General features: G+C 42.8%; 1 long non-coding RNA gene across 2 annotated transcripts in view; it reads right to left on the bottom strand.

Moving 5' to 3' along the window:
• Nucleotides 1–2,783: 2,783 nt before the first annotated feature.
• Nucleotides 2,784–18,704, bottom strand: part of LOC120098187 (uncharacterized) — a 66,539-nt gene continuing 50,618 nt past the window's right edge. Inside the window, exons 4-5 of one of the 2 annotated variants that reach the window (XR_005496254.2) lie at nucleotides 16,769–18,076; nucleotides 2,785–3,653 (exon numbers count right to left, since the gene is read on the bottom strand). This is a non-coding gene — a long non-coding RNA (uncharacterized LOC120098187). Of the gene's footprint in view, nucleotides 18,077–18,704 lie in introns of both variants that reach the window. The other variant, XR_010059804.1, reaches the window with a different exon arrangement.

Here is an 18,704-nt window from a genome sequence, read left to right as displayed (position 1 = left end):
CCATGCGTTGGGATTACTCCCATTGGCATCTCTCTCTCTCTCTCTCTCTCTCTCTCTCTCTCTGTCTCTCTCTGTCTCTGTCTCTGTCTCTGTCTCTCTCTCTCTCTCTCTCTCTCTCTCTCTCTCTCTCTCTTTGTGTGTGTTACATGTGTGTGGGTCACTTTTGGTAGTCAAAGCTCTCATTTTATTATGTGGGTCCCAGGGGTAGAATTCAGGACATCAGGCTTGGCAGCAAATGTCTTGATTCACTGACTCATCTCACTGGTCCCTGACCACATACTTAATTGTTGTTGTTTGTTTTTTGAGACGGGGTTTCTCTGTGTAGACATGGACATCCTGGAACTCCCTCTATAGACCAAACTCAAACTCAGAGATCTGCCTGCCTCTGCTTACCAAATGCTGGAATTAAAGGTGTGCACCACCATTAGCCAACTTAATTTTTTAAAATGCATTTATGTGTATGTGTGTGAGCCTATATGAGTTGATGTGCACTGTGTGTGCCCATGAAGGCCAGAAGAGGGCATCAGATTCCTTGGAACTGCAGTTACAAGCAGCTATAAGCTACCACAGGGGTGCTTGGAACCAAAGCTTGGTTCTCTTCAAGAGTACTAAGCACTCCTAACTGTTGAGCCATCTCTCCAGTCCCTCACACTTTAAAAAACATCTTAGAAATTGTTTTTTGCCAAGCATGATATATGCAAGGATATTTTGCCTGCATGTATGTCTGTATACCACATGTATACAGTGGCCATGGGGGTCAGAAGAAGGCATCAGATCTCCCAGAGCTGGAGTGATATATGAATCCACATGTGGGCACTAGGGATTGAACCTAGGTTCTCTGGAAGAGAAGCCAGCTCTTAACTGCTGATTCATCTCTCTACCTCAGAAATGGGTAGCCCAAGGTTGACCTGAGACTCATGATCTTCCTGCCCTGCCTCTTCAGCATATTCTGTAAGGGTTTACACCACAGTTAACTAGCCACACCCTTTTAAGAATTTGTATAGGAAGTTGTGTTTATTGTCCTTAAAAACAAAGAAATAATGGCTTGTTAGTTGTGTTTCTTGCCACTATTTTAGTTAGTTAGTTAGTTAATTTTTTTTTGGGGGGGTTCTTTTTTTCGGAGCTGGGGACCGAACCCAGGGCCTTGCGCTTCCTAGGTAAGCGCTCTACCACTGAGCTAAATCCCCAGCCCCAGTTAGTTAATTTTTGAGATAGCTCTGGCTGCCCTGGACCTTAATATGTAGACCAGGCTGGCCCTAAACTCTAGAGATTCCTCTTTCCTCTGTCTCTTGGGTGCTGTGATTAAAGATGTGCACTACCATGCCCAACCTTGTTTCCTCCTTTAAATTAAAGACTTCGAGGGCTGGGGAGATAGTTCAAGCAGTTATGAGCACCTGCTGCTCTCCCAGGTGACCTGAGTTTGGTTCTCAGCACTCTCATCACGTGACTCACAACCGATCTTAACTCCAGCTCCAGGGCATTCTGTTCCGTCTTCGGGCCTCCACCATCACTAGACATATTCAGTTTATACTTTCACAGGCATCAACACATAAATCAAAATAAAATCTTTAAGTGAAAGATGTTTAGGAGTATGTGCATTTATTTTGTGTTTCTTTACTACGTTGTTAAGTGTAGTGTCATATATCAAAGAGGCAATCATTCAGAGATATTAATTGAATGCAAAAGTTCCCTTTGTGCCAGTTCTTGTTGTCTGACAAAAGTTCAAGTGAATATCTATCAGCAAAACAATAGGTAGGATAGATAGATAGAGATAGATAGATAGATAGATAGATAGAGATAGATAGATAGATAGATAGAGATAGATAGATAGATATAGATATAGATATATGCGCTTCTCTTTACAATTTGTGTCTATTTTTCATTGCTATAAATAAAAGCATAGCTGGACAAAGCAATCTAAGGGGAAAAGATTTGGATCATGGCTTCATGAGGTTTTAATCCATCATAGTGGAAAAGTATAGCCAAGCAGAGTAGCTCACATCATGGGGGCCAGGAGGGAGGGAGGGAGAGGAAGAGAGGGAATGAGGGAGAGGAAACATAGAGGAAGAAAAGGCCATACTCTAGTGGCCTTTCCCCATATTTCCCTTTTATCCCATCTATGTTTTCTGCCCATTGGGTGGTGCCACCAACACTCAAGACAGTTCCTTCTTGCTGTGGATAGTCCTCCTATAGACCCAGACACCCAGAAGTGTGCTTTATTTATTAATAATCTTCTATCTAGGTCTTTTCTCAACACAATCAAGTTCAGGATGAAGATTAACAGTCATTGTGTGGTAGCCAATGCTAGTCAGCAATTGCTCTCCCAGTGACCGTAGTTATGCTAGGTGAACAAAAATGTCAACGTCACACCAGTAATGTTGTGGTTAGTCACATTGCTACCAAACCTTAAAGTGTCATTTCTATATCCCTATACTACTATACTGATCAAAGAGCACCATATGGAGCCTAATTACCACCAACTCTTTTCAGCAGGCCTGCACCTTGCCTGGGCAGCACAGTAGAGCTCACTCTGGTAGTGGAGGGTGGAGGGGGGAAGGGGGGGAAGGGGTGAGTAGTGGGAGTTAGGAGGGTGTAGGGGGTGTTCAGTTCATCTGAGCCAGCCCCAAGGGTGTGAGCAGAGGAGAGCTGGCCCTGCCCTTCACCGCCTGTGGAAGGTAGGAGAACTGGACCCAGCCCTTGCCTTGGCGGCATGGGAGAACTGTGAGAGTGACTTGCTCCACCCCCAACCCCACCCCCAACCCCTGCTGCAGCACGCAGAAGACAGGTCCCCCACCCAGTCTGAGCAGCACAGTAGAGCTGGCCTTGGTGGAGGGAGCTCTAGGAGCATGAGAGCTAGCCCTGCCCTTTGAAGGGGGCAGTACAGAAGAGCTTGTCCTAATAACAAGGGCACAGGAGAGCTGGTCCTGCCCCTTGCCTGGACAAAGCAGGGAAGCTAGCCTGGGTAGAGTGGGTATGGGAGACCTGGTGAGCTGACCAACTCAGCTAGGGCCCAGGCCAGGACTTTGAGTTGGTCTATCATCTACCTCATTTAGGAACTGCTGGAGTGTGTGAAGGGGCCAATCCAGCAGAACTAAAGCTACAGGATCTCCATGGCACAGGGCAGCAACAGGCTATCCGACAGGAGTCCGGTGAGGATCCAGTACTGAAAGTGTGGCAGAAGCCAGAGGCCACTGACTCATTGCAATGAACATCTGCTAAGGAAGCCGTTTGGCCAGAAGGGTACCCTGCGTGGCACACCGTGACTCACTGCAGCTTCCACGGAGGGGAGATTTTTTTTTTTGTTTTTTGTTTTTTGGTTGTTTTCTTTTCTTTAGGTGGGGAGGTTGCAAGGGCAGATATGGGAGACAGGAGTGGGATTGGGGTTCATGATGTGAAATTGACAAAGAATCAATAAGAAAAAATTTAAAAAAGAGAGATTAATTCCTTTCAAAATGTCAAACGAGTGCTTTCCTTAGGTAATAGATGGTATAGATGAGGTATTTGTTTTGTTTTTTGGGGAGTTATCTAAAAGCAAAATGTTCAGTCTTTAATTACGACACAACCACATACTTGTTCCTGTGGCTTCCAAGATGGCTTGCAGTGACTTCTGTCTGTGGCGTTCACATTCTCTCCCACATCACATGAATCGTGGTCTATATAAACCAAGAAAACACAAATAGTGCTAGGTCACCTTCAAGACGAGAATCTGAGAGGTTGCAAAGACCTAGGGACAGAAAGCTAAGTTAGAGTCTTGGCTAATTGCAAAGGAAATCGTTTCTGAGGCTAGGAGTACTGTCCTGGTAGTGGAGCCAAGGAAGACCCAGACTCAGAGAAAGAGGAAGCTGGGTATTAGCCCAGGGGTAGTGGTGCACGCCTGCAACCACAGCTCTTAAGGGGCAGAGGTAAGAGGATGAGGAATTCATGGTCATCCTCAACAACACAGCAAGTTTAAGGCCAGCCTGGTGTACATGAGACCTTGTCTCTAAAGATGAGAGGCAGAGAGAGACAAAGAGATAGATATCTAGAGAGAGAGAGAGAATGAGACAGAGAGAGAGAGAGAGAGAGAGAGAGAGACAGAGACACAGAGAGAGGGGAGCAAAAACAACAAATTCCACTGACATAGAATAAAAAACAACCAAATAATAGAGAACCCAATTTAAAAAAATGTTATAACACAGTCAAGCTTTAAAACCACACTAAGTGAAGCAAGCCAGTCACAATGGATCACATGTTGCACAACTCCCTTTGTGTGCAATATTCAGAATGGGTTAAGTTATACCCATAGTAGATTGCCTAATGCTGGCTTAGGAGGAGGATCAGGGTGATGGGATTAAGTAGGGTTTCTGTCAGAAGTGACCGAAGTCTTTCAGCAATTATTGTGGTGATGGAAACAAAATTCCAAATATGTAACTACATTGCTGATTTACAAACTTCAAATAGGCATTTGAATCCTGACTCAAAAACTGCAGCTTTTGCCTGGCAACTCTGTTATTTATTCTGAGAGAAGTCTTGAGGGCCCTCTGTAAAAATAGACGGACATTTGAAGGTCCCTCCTTGTTAAAAGCTAATTTTATAGTGTACAGGAACTCATAGCATACCTAAGATGTATCTACTTCCCACATGTGTTTCTGACATCCTGACACTAGTCACCACGGCCCCTTACTTGGGCTAGTCTAGAATTTTCCCACCTTAACACTCTCCCTCCCTCTGGTGTGGGGGAATGAGCCAGGGCCTCAGGCCTGATAGGCAAGCACTCTTGCTATAGTTGCACATCTGGTTCCTGGGTTTAGAATAAACTCAGCCAGGGGTGATGCAAACATCAATCCAGTACTCTGGAGGCAGAGAAGGGAGGAATGGAAGCAGGGAAAGGGGAAGGAAGAAGAAGCATTTTCCTATCTTGTCTGAAATCAAGAACCAAATCCTTCCTTCTTAAGAGATGGGTTGCATCCCAGCCTGGACTTGAATGCCTAATTCTATTTGTAATTGGTGAGAACCCCTGCCTCTAAAGTATTGCTAATTATGACCATCACAACTGACTGAGTCAATTCCTTTTGTTAGTTAGTTTGTTGGATTTTGGACAAGATAGTCCTTGCTGTCCTGGAACTCGATGTGTAGACCAGGCTAGACTTGAACTCAGAGATCTACTTATCTTTTTCTCCTGACTGCTGGATTTAAAATGTACACACCATGACTGATTGTTTTTAAGTTAAGTTTATTTATTGTGTGTGTATCTTTCAAGAGTCAACGTTCTCCAGGATTAAATTCAGGGTCCCAGGCTTGGCAGCAAATGTTTTACCCACTGAGCCATCTTGCTTGAGTTTATTCTTTTTTCTTTCTTTTTTTGGGGGGGGGGTGTTCCTTTTTCTTTCTTTCTCCCTTTCTTTCTTTCTTTCTTTCTTTCTTTCTTTCTTTCTTTCTTTCTTTCTTACTTTCTTTCTTTCTTTCTGTTTTGTTTTTGTTGTTGAAACAGGGTTTCTCTGTTTGGGAACTCACTTTTAGACCAGGCTGGCCTCAAACTCACAGATACCCTCCTGTCTCTGCCTCCCAAGTGCTGGGATTAAAGGCATGCACCACCACTGCCTGGCTACCTGAGTCCATTCTTAACAGCAACCAGAGAAGCTGTTTATCATGAAATTCGGATAATGTCAATTATTTATTCAAAGCCTTCTAGTTACAATACTTGGAGGGTTAGAAGTAGGAAGACCCAAAGTTCAAAGTCATCTTCTACTACATTGCAAGTTCAAAGCTAGTCTCAGCTACATGAGACCTTGCTTCAGGGAGAAAGAGAGAGAGAGAGAGAGAGAGAGAGAGAAAGAGAGAGAGAGAGAGAGAGAGAGAGAGAGAATGAATGAGAATTAAGCCCTTCTAGTTACTGTCAGCCTCAATCAGAACAAAAGCCAATGTCCTTACAGTGAACCACTGGCCTTACTCACCTGCCACTCTGCCTCCCATATCTCTGATGTGGAGTTCTGTTTGAATTTGTTTAGCCATAAGTGTGATCTTGAAAATACTAAACACTCTCTCACATAAAGGCCTTTGCGTTTGTTGTTCTCTCTCCCTGGAACCCTTTGTCTTCAAATATTCTTTTGGTCATCCCCTACCCGTTTCCTTTAGGTCTTTCTTAAATTTAATCTCATCAGTGAGGCCTGCTCTGGACACACACACACACACACACACACACACACACACACACACACACACACTTTTTTGAGGTGGTTTGGGGGATCCCGGAACTCACTCTGTAGACCAGGTTGGCCTTGAACTCAGAGATCTACCTGCTTCAGCCTTCCAAGCGCTGGGATTAAAAGTGTGAGCCACTACTGCCTGGCCTGGCCACCTACGTTGAATAGCATTCTTCTATCATTCTCTCTCTTTTGTAGCCAGCTTTATTTTTACCATAGCATTTACTACAACCAAATATTAATATATTAGATATAATTTATACTTATTAATTACCAATTCAACATTTTGTTGTTCATTGTCATAGCCGTAGGACTTAATAAAGTACCTAGCACATAGTGGGTTCTTAATAAACATCTATTGGCTGAATGAGTCAATTCAGAAGAGATGAATTGGTTAATTCATCTCTTTTGATAACATGGTTAATCATTGCAATAAATTTCCTATTGTTGAACTATCCTTATACTCCTGATATGATTGCATTCTGCTTAATCTTTTTTTTTTTTTGGTTCTTTTTTTCGGAGCTGGGGACTGAACCCAGGACCTTGCACTTCCTAGGCAAGCACTCTACCACTGAGCTAAATCCCCAACCCCTGCTTAATCTTTTTGAGATATGGAATTTTGTTTGCGAGAGACTCAGTTAACGGTTTGCATACGACACAGTTTTCTTAGGAGCTCTTATTGACTGGGCATCTTTATCAGCTCTTCTGCTTGAATCTATTCTGGAATAAAATAAAGGATCATCTAAGGGTTTTGTTGTTGGTTGTCGTTGTAGCTATTTCTCTCTGCAGGCAGCCTAGACTTCTCTTGCTAACAGAAGAGAGCAGTTGGCTGTGACGTAGTAACATTTTTTTTTACCTTCTTTCCTGTGATCTCAGCATTTGGGAGCAGAGGCAGGAGAATGGTGAGTTGAGTTATCCTCAGCCACAAAAAGAATTTGAAGCCAACCTATGCTTACACAAGACCTCATCTCAACCACCCATCTACTGCTGGAACACGAAGAAGCAGGGCTATTTTGTTTCAGCCTTTATTTTTCTTCTGTTTCTGAGACTGAAGACTTTCTTAGCTCACGTCTCTTTAACTGTTCTTAAAAAATTATTAATGTGATTTTATTTTGTGTGTGTATTTGTGTTGCCTGCGTGTACGTCTGTGCACCTCCTTTGTGCCTGGTTCCCACAGAGGCCCCAGAACTGGAGTTATCGATATTTGTGAGCCACCACTTGGTACTTAGAATTGTTCTTTGGTCCAAAGCAACCCATGCTCTTACCCAATGAGCCATCTCTCCAGCCCCCTTAGCTGATTTTATCCATCAATTATAGTGAAAGATTCTTTCGAATAGGGTTCTGAAGCTAGGTTACATTCTTATGTCTTAGGTAGGGAGGGTCTCACTGTGTAGCCCAGGCTGGCCTTGAACTTGTGATCCCCTTACATCGCACAGTGGTAAACATCACTAAATCCATCTTGAAAACATTCTTTCTGGAAGCTTCAGGTTTCATTTTCATTTTCCTGCCTGTCTTAATTTTTTTCCTCAGAAGCCAGCATTTTAATTTGTCCTTCATCATTTCTGTTGGACTTGACAAAACATTGACAGACTTGCTAAAATTATACCTAATGTCAAAGTGACACGTGCCCGAGGTGATGAGGCTTTGCCGGCTATCCTCTTCTGAGCATTACATGTTGTATGTATGCATGCATTATGGTGTCATACCATAACACATAAACATTGACAGACACAATTTATTTTCATTTTGTGTTCTCATGGAATAGACTAAGACCTCAAGCATGCTGTGTGTAAGCCAAGTGCTGTGCCATTGGATCACACACCACACCCGCACTGAAAACTCTTGAAAAGTCTTTTGGATTTTTCCTTTGTTTCCTGTTCTAATTTGGATTGCTCCCTGTATTGTTAGTTACGTAGGAAAGCAAGAAAGAGCTGCCTTGCTTCAAATTGCTTACTATCCACTGTATTCCTTGCTTTGGGCAAGAATCCTAACTTCTGAACCTCCGAAAAATGAGGCTAATATGTTTACTTTGTAGGGCTGTTGTGAGGTATTCGTGGTTTAATGCAGGCCTGATTCTGTTTCTGCCCTCAGGGTATCCAGGCATCTGTGCACGGCAGCTGGAATGGAAGGAAGGAACTTTATTGGGGTGGGTGGGTTCTCAGGATCTCCACTGGCTTGAGGACCAAGAGAAACAGCTTTCAGGTTTCCTTGAAACAGCTCTCTTTTACTGGGGATAACAAGAGCTGTATAAACCTTGGGGTAAGGGTAGAAGTTTTGAGGACAGGGGTAAGTGTACATTATTGACCGGGGCTGGGGTTCTGGGAATGCTTCATTTGCATGAAGAGGAATTCCAGGTGCTTGCTGGACATGTCCTTATAAGGAGAGAGGAAGTTAAACCTGTATTTTGGCCACCAGGCTGTCTGACTACCTCAAGGGTGGTGGGGGTAGCCGTCGTTCAGACTATAAGCACCAGAGAATGCAGACCCAGAGAGAAGAGGAAACAGTCCTGACTCTTGATCTCAGGACTAGATCAGTGTTTGGACACATCCTGAGCTCACTCTTGCTTCAAACTGGTTCCCCGAGTCACTTGGCCTTTAATGCAAGGAAAACACTTAAAATGGTACCTAGGACATTGTGAGGTATCATTCAGTTTTAGCTTTTGTCATTGTTCCTATATTTCTGCAGTATATTTCCCCAATGCTCTTCAAATTACTAATGAAGAAAGACTAGGATAAGTGAAGCCACTTTATTTTATTTTTAAGACTTAGAATTTTAAAAGTCACATTTAAATTTTTAGATGTATTTTATATGTCTAAGTGTTTTGCCTGAATGAATATATGTGCACTACATGCATGACTGGTGCCCTCGGAGACCAAAAGCGTGTCAGATCCCCTAGAACTAGATTTTTAACTGATTTAGAGCCACCAAGTGTGTGCCAGGAGCCAGACCCAGGTTTTTTTTGTCTTTTTGGGGTTTTTGTTTGTTTGTTTGTTTGTTTATTTTTTTAAGCTATCAGTCCCACGCTATTTAAATAATCTGTGATAGGGTTAATTGTATCAGTGAAAGTTTTGCTGGGAACTAGGGCCTTCATCCTTCTGTATTACTACTTGTTGTTTTTTTTGATACAGGGTCTCTCTGTGTAGCCCTGGCTGTCCTGAAAATCCTCACTGAGATCTGCTTGCCTCTGCCTGCCTCTGTCTCCCAAGCACTGGGATTAAAGAGGTGCGCTATAACCAGCCGACCTCCCTCTATTTTTATCTTGAAATCTGACTTCTTTTTTTTTCCTTTTTTTCGGAGCTGGGGACCGAACCCAGGGCCTTGCACTTCCTAGGCAAGTGCTCTACTACTGAGCTAAATCCCCAACCCCAAATTCTGACTTCTTGATACAGCCATTTGTGATACTGCCCTCTCCAGCCTCCATGTTGATGTATGATACTGCTCTATGCCAAAACTCCAGAGAAGTTTTGGGGAGCCCTGCCCCTTGATCAGGCCTTTGCAGTCAAGGCCTCTGTTGTTAGTATTAGCCCATACACAGTGGCCACCACCTATGCACTGGTTTTTAGACACACCGAGTATGTAGTGTCTCAGGCACTCTTCCTGCAGCTTTGATCATTTAAAGGGAGAAAGTTTGTTCTTGTTTGCAGCTTGAGTTTGCAGGCCATTGTGGTGAGGGTTAGGAATTTAGAGCATCTCATCAATGAAGCAGAATGTGACGAATGCTTATGCTTGGCCCACTTTCTCCAAGATCTCAGTTGAGGGAATTGTGCCCCCACAGTGGGGCAGGTCTTCCCACCTTCATTAACCTATTCAAGACAATCCCTTATTATCTGGAATCAGATTCTAGATCTCATCAAGTTGACAGTTGATGAGACCATCATATATGACAGTTTTTCTGCCATTTGGTTGGCTACTAAAATTAACACTATTAACAGCATTATATTTATGGAATATCCATATATCTTGAACATATCATAAAGAAAACCCAAACTGTAAGAATATCATTTGATCAAAGTCTAATGATTTCTGTATCTAATTTGAGCTTGTTAAAAAGTAGACCATACAAGTGAGAGGAACTGAGTTCTACTACAAAACATTGCAGAGGGGACTGGGAGATGACTCAGTGGGTAAAGTGTTTGCCATGCAAGTGTGGGGATCTGAGTTCAAATTCCCAGAACCCAGGTAAACCAGGCATGGTAGTATACCAGCGGTGCACATCTGTAATCCCAGTGCTTCCACAGCTCCTGGCCAAGCATGCAGTGGCTAACAAGCAAACTCTACATTAAATAAGACACTCACTTTGCAGACCAGACTGGCCTTGAACCCACAGAGATTTACCTGCCTCTGCCTCTGGAGTACTGAGATTAAAGGCACAAATAATTTTTTTAATTTGATTCATTTTTAAATGTATACCACATGTGTGCCTGGGGTCCAGGGAGAGCAGAGAAGGAGAATGGTGAGTCCTTTGGAACTGGAGATACAGTTAGGCACCCACCTTGTGGGTGTGTGGAACTGAACCTGAGTCCTCTGCAGGAGCAAGCCAGTGCTCCTAACCACTGAGCCATCTCTCTGGCCTCCAGCTTCCAAAACAATTTTTATTTATTTACTTTTATTCCAAACCAGGGTTTCACTACGTAGCTTTGGCTTGCCTGGAATTCATGGAGAGTCACTGTTTCCTGAGTGCAGGGATTTAAAGTTTGTGCCTAGCCCAAAACAATACAAAACAAAACAAACATCATGGAGGGTGAGTGTCCTAAGCATAGAGGCCTACCGAGACTGAGATTTAACATCATTTTGACGCCTGTTTCCAATCCAACCTTGCAGGTAATTTATTCCTCGATAACGGAAACAGCTATGCCCACCAAGGAACTTTCATTTGCATTGTTCAGGGTTTATTTTTATTGTCTTTAATGGACAATTATGTTGCATGTGACAGAAAAGTCTAACAAGACGAAGTAAATGCCCATGAAAATTAATCAGCTGGCATAACTGAGGGCTGTAGTCTCAGGCAGGACTCCATCCAGGGGCTGGGCCCCATGGCTGGGACTCACTCCCCACACCAACTCTCAGTTGTGCCTTCTGAGATGTCAGCATTATCTCCAGCTTCTAGCATCCTTCCCATGAACAACTCCAAAGACAGGGCCACTGGGGAAAATGCTCTTTACAGCTTACAGTCCATTCCTGGGCCGTCTCAGCATCCAGGGGAATATGTGATGGAGTTCTACTAGAAGTTTCTTTAGTCAGAAGATAGGAGAGATAGATGGTGGTTTACAAGCAGAAACTAGAAAGTTAATCGGCATTGGACAGCAAAATGAGTGTCCACTAGTAAGACTTTGCAGTTCACTCACTTACAGTCCACTTTAAATCTCTGCCCACCCAGACTCTCTGTTTTCCTACATCTATCCTATACAGGGATCTGTCTTCCATTCTATCTGCTCCCTGAAGGTTGCCCATCCTTTGAGCTTGTTGTGAATTCCTTTCTGGATTCTCTGATGTTTCTGTCTCACTGGCCAAAACATCTGAGTCAGGATGTAAGTAAAGGAAAATGGCACAAGTTAGCCTCCATTCCCTGTAATGTGTACACGGAAAAAAAATGTGCAAAACCCACTTTAGTTGTTATGGAGGTACCTTGTTGCAACTTGCCACGTGACCTCCAGCACTGTGGAGTCACCATGGCTGGTCTGCACTTGTCTCTCAGCTCTCAGCTCTTGCCGTGTGGCCACTGCCTTGATGTTGACTCACCTTATATTTCCCCCAATGTATTAATTTAGTGATATTTTAAAAAGTGTGTGTGTGTGTGTGTGTGTGTGTGTGTGTGTGTGTGTGTGTGTGATGAGCACTGAAGCACAGTTATGGAAGCCAAAGGATAATTCTGTGTAGTCACTTCTCTCCTTCTTGCTCATGGCCTCCAGGATTACACTCAAGTCAGCAGACTTTCACAGCAGGCGATTCTACCCACTGTGCTATCTTGTCAACCTCCAGTTTTACACATTTTAAAAAACATACCAGCATGTTGGGAAGTGTCCTGTAAAACTTACACAGCTCTACAACTGCCTAACCATTCCTATGTCACAGCCCAATTCCAAGGAGCTTAGAATTCCTTTATTCTTTTGTTGGGATTAGATAGATAAGTAATACATGTTTGTAAATGAATGAGTTCAAAGATAAAGTAGTGATGGGAGGGGAGACAGTTCTAGATAATAATAGTGGCGATTTAACAGATCTGTTAAGTGAGAAGGGAATCTCTCTCTAATAAGACTTACTCCACTCTGTTGTCCCCGCAGTACTGCATTCGTGCTTTTATTAGATATTTTTAAAACTCTCCTAAGTGATAACTAGAGTGCAGTATTTGGACCATTGTTTCTCGTAATACTGGTATTCAGTAGGTGTCTATTTAACATCTGTGGAATGAGAAATGAAAGTTGGTCTTTGGATCAAAAGCACTGTTTTTACTCCTGTTAAAAAAGAATCTGCTTCCATCGACCTTGAATTAATAATTTGATCCAGCTCTTCTTCCAACCTACCTATCGTAGAGGCAGTAGGTAAATCTGGCTGGCTAATTTAGACTTAAAGGTACGATTATCATAGTCTGATAACATAACTGCACTTCAAGGGCAGTCTCTAATTAGTAGTTCAGACAGTCGTAATCGTCACCCATTCTTGAGCAAAGAAATAACCTGGTAGTAATAAATGGATACTATTCTACCCATGATAGGCACATTACATAGAAAGCTTTCCAGATCAGGTGATAAGAAGGAACAAGTTGGCTAATAATGGTGACAGAGATGAAAGATGGAGTTCTGGGTAATTTTGTTTCTATGTCAACTTGACACAAACTGTAGTCATCTGGGAAGAGGAACCTTAACTGAGAAGATGCCACCATCAGATTGGCCTGTAGGCAAGCCTGTGGTGCATTTTCTTGATTGATGATTTATGTCAGAGGGCCCAGACCACTGTGGATGGTGCCAACCCTGGGCAGGTATGCCTGGTTGTATAAAAAGCAAGCTGTGTTTGCTGTGTAGAACAAGCCAATAAGCAGCATTCTTTTATGATCTGTGCTATGGTTCCTGCCTTTAGGCTCCTGCCTCGAGTTTTTGCTCTGACTTCTCTTCCTGATTGACCATTAGCTGCAAGATGAAATAAACTCTTTCTTCCCCGTGGCACATATCATAGCAATAGAATATAAATTAGAACAGAAGGGAACATGATTCAGTTGTAATAGTATACATTTGTAATCCCTTTCTTTGGGAGGCTGAGGCAGAAGGATCTAAGTTTGAGTTCAGTCTGCACTACATGGCAAGTTCCAGGATACCCTGAGCTATGATGTGGCAAGACCCTAGGGATTTTTTGTCTTGCTTTTTATTTTTTAATTTTATAGAGGCTGGAGAGGTGGCCCAGCAGTTATAAGCACTGGCTGCTGTTCCAGAAAATCCAGATTTGATTTACAGCACATGGGTAGTGGCTTACAACTATCTGTAACTCCAGCATCAGGGTACTTGATGTCCTTTTTTGGCCTCCATGAGCATCAGGCATGTGCTCAGTGCAGACATACATGCAGGTGAAACATCTATCCATACACATAAAATAAAACAAAATTTAAATATTATAAAGTAGGTCTCAAATCCAATAAAGCATAGTTGGTTACCCCATAACATCCATGCCACTATTGGATCAGAGGGCACGCCTTTCTAGGCCAACTGTTGGTATAGCTTGTAAGAATCACAGCTGGGTAAGACTTTTAATTGCTTTTCTCCATCTGTATCAAGCATAGAGCCTTCCAGCACTATGCCCAAGAAAACCTAAAAGCAGCCTACAGAATGGAGACAATATTTGTAAATACTGTATCTGATAAGGCTCGAGTATTTATAATCTATGAAGAATATTTAGAACTCAAAAATGAAAATAACAACAGCCAGGTATGCTGGACCATCAAAAATCTCAGTACTTAGGAAGGAGAAGCACAGGGATTGTGAGTTCTAGGGCAGCCTGGGCTACAGAATGAGACCATCGCTCAAACAAACAAACAAACAGAAAAAAAACCTAACCAATTATGCTAGTTTAAAAGTAAGAACTTTCATGAGCAACTTAACAAGCATGAAAAATATTCACTATCACCGAATACTAGGAAACCACAAACAAATCTATAACAATATTACTACTGTATGAATAGGGTAGCTAAGGACAAAAATCAGAAAACGACAAGTGCTGGAGAGCATGTGAAGAAGGGGACCCTCTAGAATCTTGCTGATGGGAATGTAAGATGACCCCGCCCACTGTTGAGATGCCAAGTAGATAAGATGCTCCAATAATCTCACTTCTGATAGATACCCCAGAGAATTAAACAAAATCTCTTTTATGTGGACTAGGAAGACACAGTTAAGTGGGCATGGTGGTGTAACCCTGGAGGCTGAAGCTTCAACCAGTCTGGACTGCATAGAGGCCCTGACTCGAAACCAGCCAAAACCAGCCAAAACCAGCCAAAACCAGCAACCCAACCAACCAACAAATGACACACATCATCTGGATCCTTAGGTTCGAAGTGAATTTTGATAGTGTTCTTTTATTCTAACATGAATCTTCAGAGTTCTCTGCTTTGGAAATGAAGCTCTTTTTTAGCTGAAGAAATATTAATATTTCCAAGAGAAATCATCCCATGAAAAATGAAAATCACTTTAGCTTCCCTGCATTTAGTGAGCAGCTCTGTGCTTGGCACAACCACAGGCCCTGGTGCTTTCTGTCCTACTAACTGAGTTCATCTATAATAAATATACATTTGCTTATTATAAATTAATAAATCCTCGTAGACTTACAGCATATCAATTCAACCACTATTCACAGGCACGCAGATTGCACACTGTTATAAAGCATAAAAGTCTATACTTCTATTCTCCTAATCCTCCAATCCTACTCTATTAAATAATGACAAACAATTAAGTTTTTCCAGAAATGTTTGTTCATATACAAACATCATACTCGTCGTACAGAGACACATACATTAAGTATGTAAATCACAAGGATATTTTGGTGTGTGCAAGATGTATGCACTTGAATATAAGTGTAGAAGCCAGAGGTTGATAATCTCTTTCTCATAATTTTCCACATTGTATTTGTGAGACAGAGCTTCTCACTGAACCTAGAGTTCACTGATTGTCTATTCTAGTGGATCAGCAAGCCCCAGGGAGCCTCCTATCTCTGCCTCCCTTCCAGCCACCAGCTCAGGGGTGGGGATGAGGGTGGGGGTGGGAGTGGCCCAACCAAAGCCTGCCACGCCCAGCTTTTCGTGCAGGTGCTGGGGGTCCTCATGCTTGTGTGGCAAACAATTGAGGCGTCTTCCCAGCTCCTACACTTAATTACATTGTAATGTTACCCACCTAGGGGTTCTGTAGGCTTAGAATCTTCAAAACCTACTTTAATTATGGTTCTTTAAAGCTTCAACCTCCCTTCTAGACCACCACTTAAAAGAGGTAAGGGGAAGGAGAGGTTAATGGGAAATGGGAGTTGTGGACCTGTTTAGAACTAGTTCTTTGGGTCCATTACAATCTTCACTTCAATGGTCCAGTCCACTAGCAAAATATCAAACATGAATCAGTGCAGTCCACTCAGCAAAGGCTTTAAGGATCGGCAAGAGTTTGAGGAAGCAGCAAGAAGCAGCTAGAGTACCACCAGAAGTTCGTTGGTAGGTTTCTAAGAAGTCATGACAAGAGATGATCAGTGAAGAAGGCAAGGTGAACCAATGCAAAAAGTGTCATCAGCAAAGAAAGACCAATGTCAGCGGAGCCCAAGGAAGGCCAGCAAAGAGTTGTAAGGCAAACCAGTGCAACAGGGGTGTCCAATGTCTTTGGGTTATACTTAAACTCTTTCCAAACATGTGTCCTCTCAAGTGTCCCAAGCCTCTGCTCCAGCAAAACGTTAAAGGCCTTTCACCAGGCAGCTTCCAGAAAAAGACCATGTGTCTGCTTCAGCAAAACATCCTCTCATAAGACAGTTTACAGAAAACCATCACATGATACAACTGAATCTCCGGCGAAACCAGAAATTCCTATTTCAGGGTTCTGTCTGAATGAATTTGTCTTCTTCGGTGTAGGGCTGGGTTGGTGTGCGCACGCGTGCGCGGTGTTTGGTGGTCTGGGATGGGTTCCTTCCCTTTAATTTTGGGATTATCCCCTTAAACAAAGAAAAGGAGCTGGGGGGCTGGAGACATGACTCAGCAGCTAAGATTGCTGGCTGCTCTTCCGGAGGACTTCGCCTCAGTTCTTAGCATCCACGTGGTGACTCAGAGCCGTGTGCAATTTCATTCCCAGGGGATCAACACCCTCTTCCAGCCTTCATGAGTATTGCACTCAAATGGCACATAGATACACATGCAGACAAAACACACTTTTCAAAAGGAAAGGAAGGTTGGAGGGTGGGTAGGGATGGGGTGGGAGATGGGGAGAGCTGATAGGTCCACAGTTTTAGATAAATGTGTTCAGGACCGCCCTTGAACATGTCTGGCCAGCCTGGAGTGGTCAGCTTGAAGGAGGGCCCTGTTGATAGGAGAAAAGTCCCGGTCGTGTCGTTCTCCCTCCACCCCCCGCCCTTTGTCTTACCTTAGGAAGTGAAGAAGCAGGACGTTTGTCATCTTTATCATCGTCTGTCATTCCTTTCCCTGTCTGTCTGCTTATCTAGCTCTTGGTTTCCTCCATGTAATTTGCATTGCCTTAAAATTTATAATTATTTTAATAAAGTATTTTATAAAAACTATATAGTAACGCATCTTAGATTTTTCACATTATTAACTATAATTTTTTATTATTCCTTTCAATACTTTGAGAGTCTTATAGAGTATATGTTTGCCATGATCTACTCAGCTAGACTTTTATTGATATTTAGACTACTTTCAAGATTTTAGAGGACATCTATTCCAACAATGCAGATATTCCTGCTCACAAGTCTCTGCATTCTTGTCTTAGTATGCAGTAGATCCTCTGATATTATAAAGGAGGGAATGACAAGGGTCATGTGATGACAGGTTTTTCAGGAGCTTGGTTTTGTCACCTCAACCAAGAGTTGAATTGAGCATCAATTTTCACTAACTAAATTTACAAAACTCCGAATTAGAAACCAACACATGATCATTATATTAATTATAAACTACTTCATTCTAGTAGCAGATAATATTTGCTTATTTGGAAATGGAGATTCGTTGTTAGGGACAACCCTGTTTTGGTTATCAGTTATCTCCACAAGTAAAAGTTTCTCCAATAATCTAATATCTCTAAATACAGAGAATATACAATAAAATGACTTTTTTAAAATCTATGATGAAGGGGGTGGGGATTTAGCTCAGTGGTAGAGCGCTTACCTAGGAAGCGCAAGGCCCTGGGTTCGGTCCCCAGCTCCGAAAAAAAGAACCAAAAAAAAAAAAAATCTATGATGAAGGATTAAGCCCCCCCCAACCCCCAACTGTCTACCTGCCACCAGACTGTACCTCATATCCTCAGTTAGATGCGTTTTCTCTCGGACAGTGCTGTAGACAGATTGACTGACACGTTCCTACTTTAGTTCTATTTTTCAAAAGAGCGCTATGTTGCTTGGCTCTCATTATTTACAATACGGGTTCATTCATTTGTTGGTTTGTTTTTTGACATGGGCTCTAGCTCACTTTAGAATTCCAAGTATGCCCTGTCCACTGGATGGTTTCTCTCTGAATGAGATCCAGGGTAGTGAGGCTCCTAAGCTATTCTTTTCCTGTCCTGGCTCTCCCAGCTCATAAAGGTGAAGGGAGTGGTAGTATGGGGATTGAGAGCACTAAGTTATCTTTCTTCTTTTAATTGGTTCTTCAGCCGTGTTGTCTCCAGCAGAGAAAGCAGCCGTCTGGACCATCAGGGCATTCCAGTCTTCGAGGAGCGAACAACCTGTTAGGAACAAAAGAGGAAAGTTTTAGCCTTTAGGAGCACTTGGCTCAAATTTCTCCAGAATGGTAGAGGAAGGAGTGGCCCTTTCAGTTCTGAGTGATTGTGTATTTCAGGGTTGAAGCTGTAAATATTAAGTGCCAGTTCTAAGGTAGTAAATGCCATCCAATCGGGCTGCTTTTAAAACTAAACACAGCCCTGGCAAACATCGTTGCGGTTCTCACAGTGGTATCTTTTACTTACTCTATACTTTGACGGAGGAAGAATGGAACAAGCTTCATTTTGATTCATGAATGTTGTTTTTATTCTAAATGGCCCATGTGAAGGGAATGCAATTGGACACAAGATCTATGCAAATTCACTTGCATACTCAGAGAAGGCAAATGAGGCTTAGCTCTTAGATTCCTTGATCAGGCTCCCTGGGTGAGAAGGCTGAGGAAAGAGGTGTCTGTGGCTGAATTACAGAGAACGTCACATTTGAGAAGGGAGAGGAAAGGCTTTGGCTGCCGCACAGCTCCCAGCATTCCAGAACCTGCATATGAAAGTGCGCACAGCTGCCAAGCAAGAGAAGGCGCTCAATGAAAGAGCAGCCTTCACTGGCACTAGGGCGCCCAGGGCACAGTGCGCGCAC

Source organism: Rattus norvegicus, chromosome 18, assembly GCF_036323735.1.
Source record: "Rattus norvegicus strain BN/NHsdMcwi chromosome 18, GRCr8, whole genome shotgun sequence".
NCBI classification, from domain to species: domain Eukaryota; kingdom Metazoa; phylum Chordata; class Mammalia; order Rodentia; family Muridae; genus Rattus; species Rattus norvegicus.
Note: the sequence above shows the minus strand (reverse complement) of the source record. Positions and strands in the feature narration are given on the sequence as shown.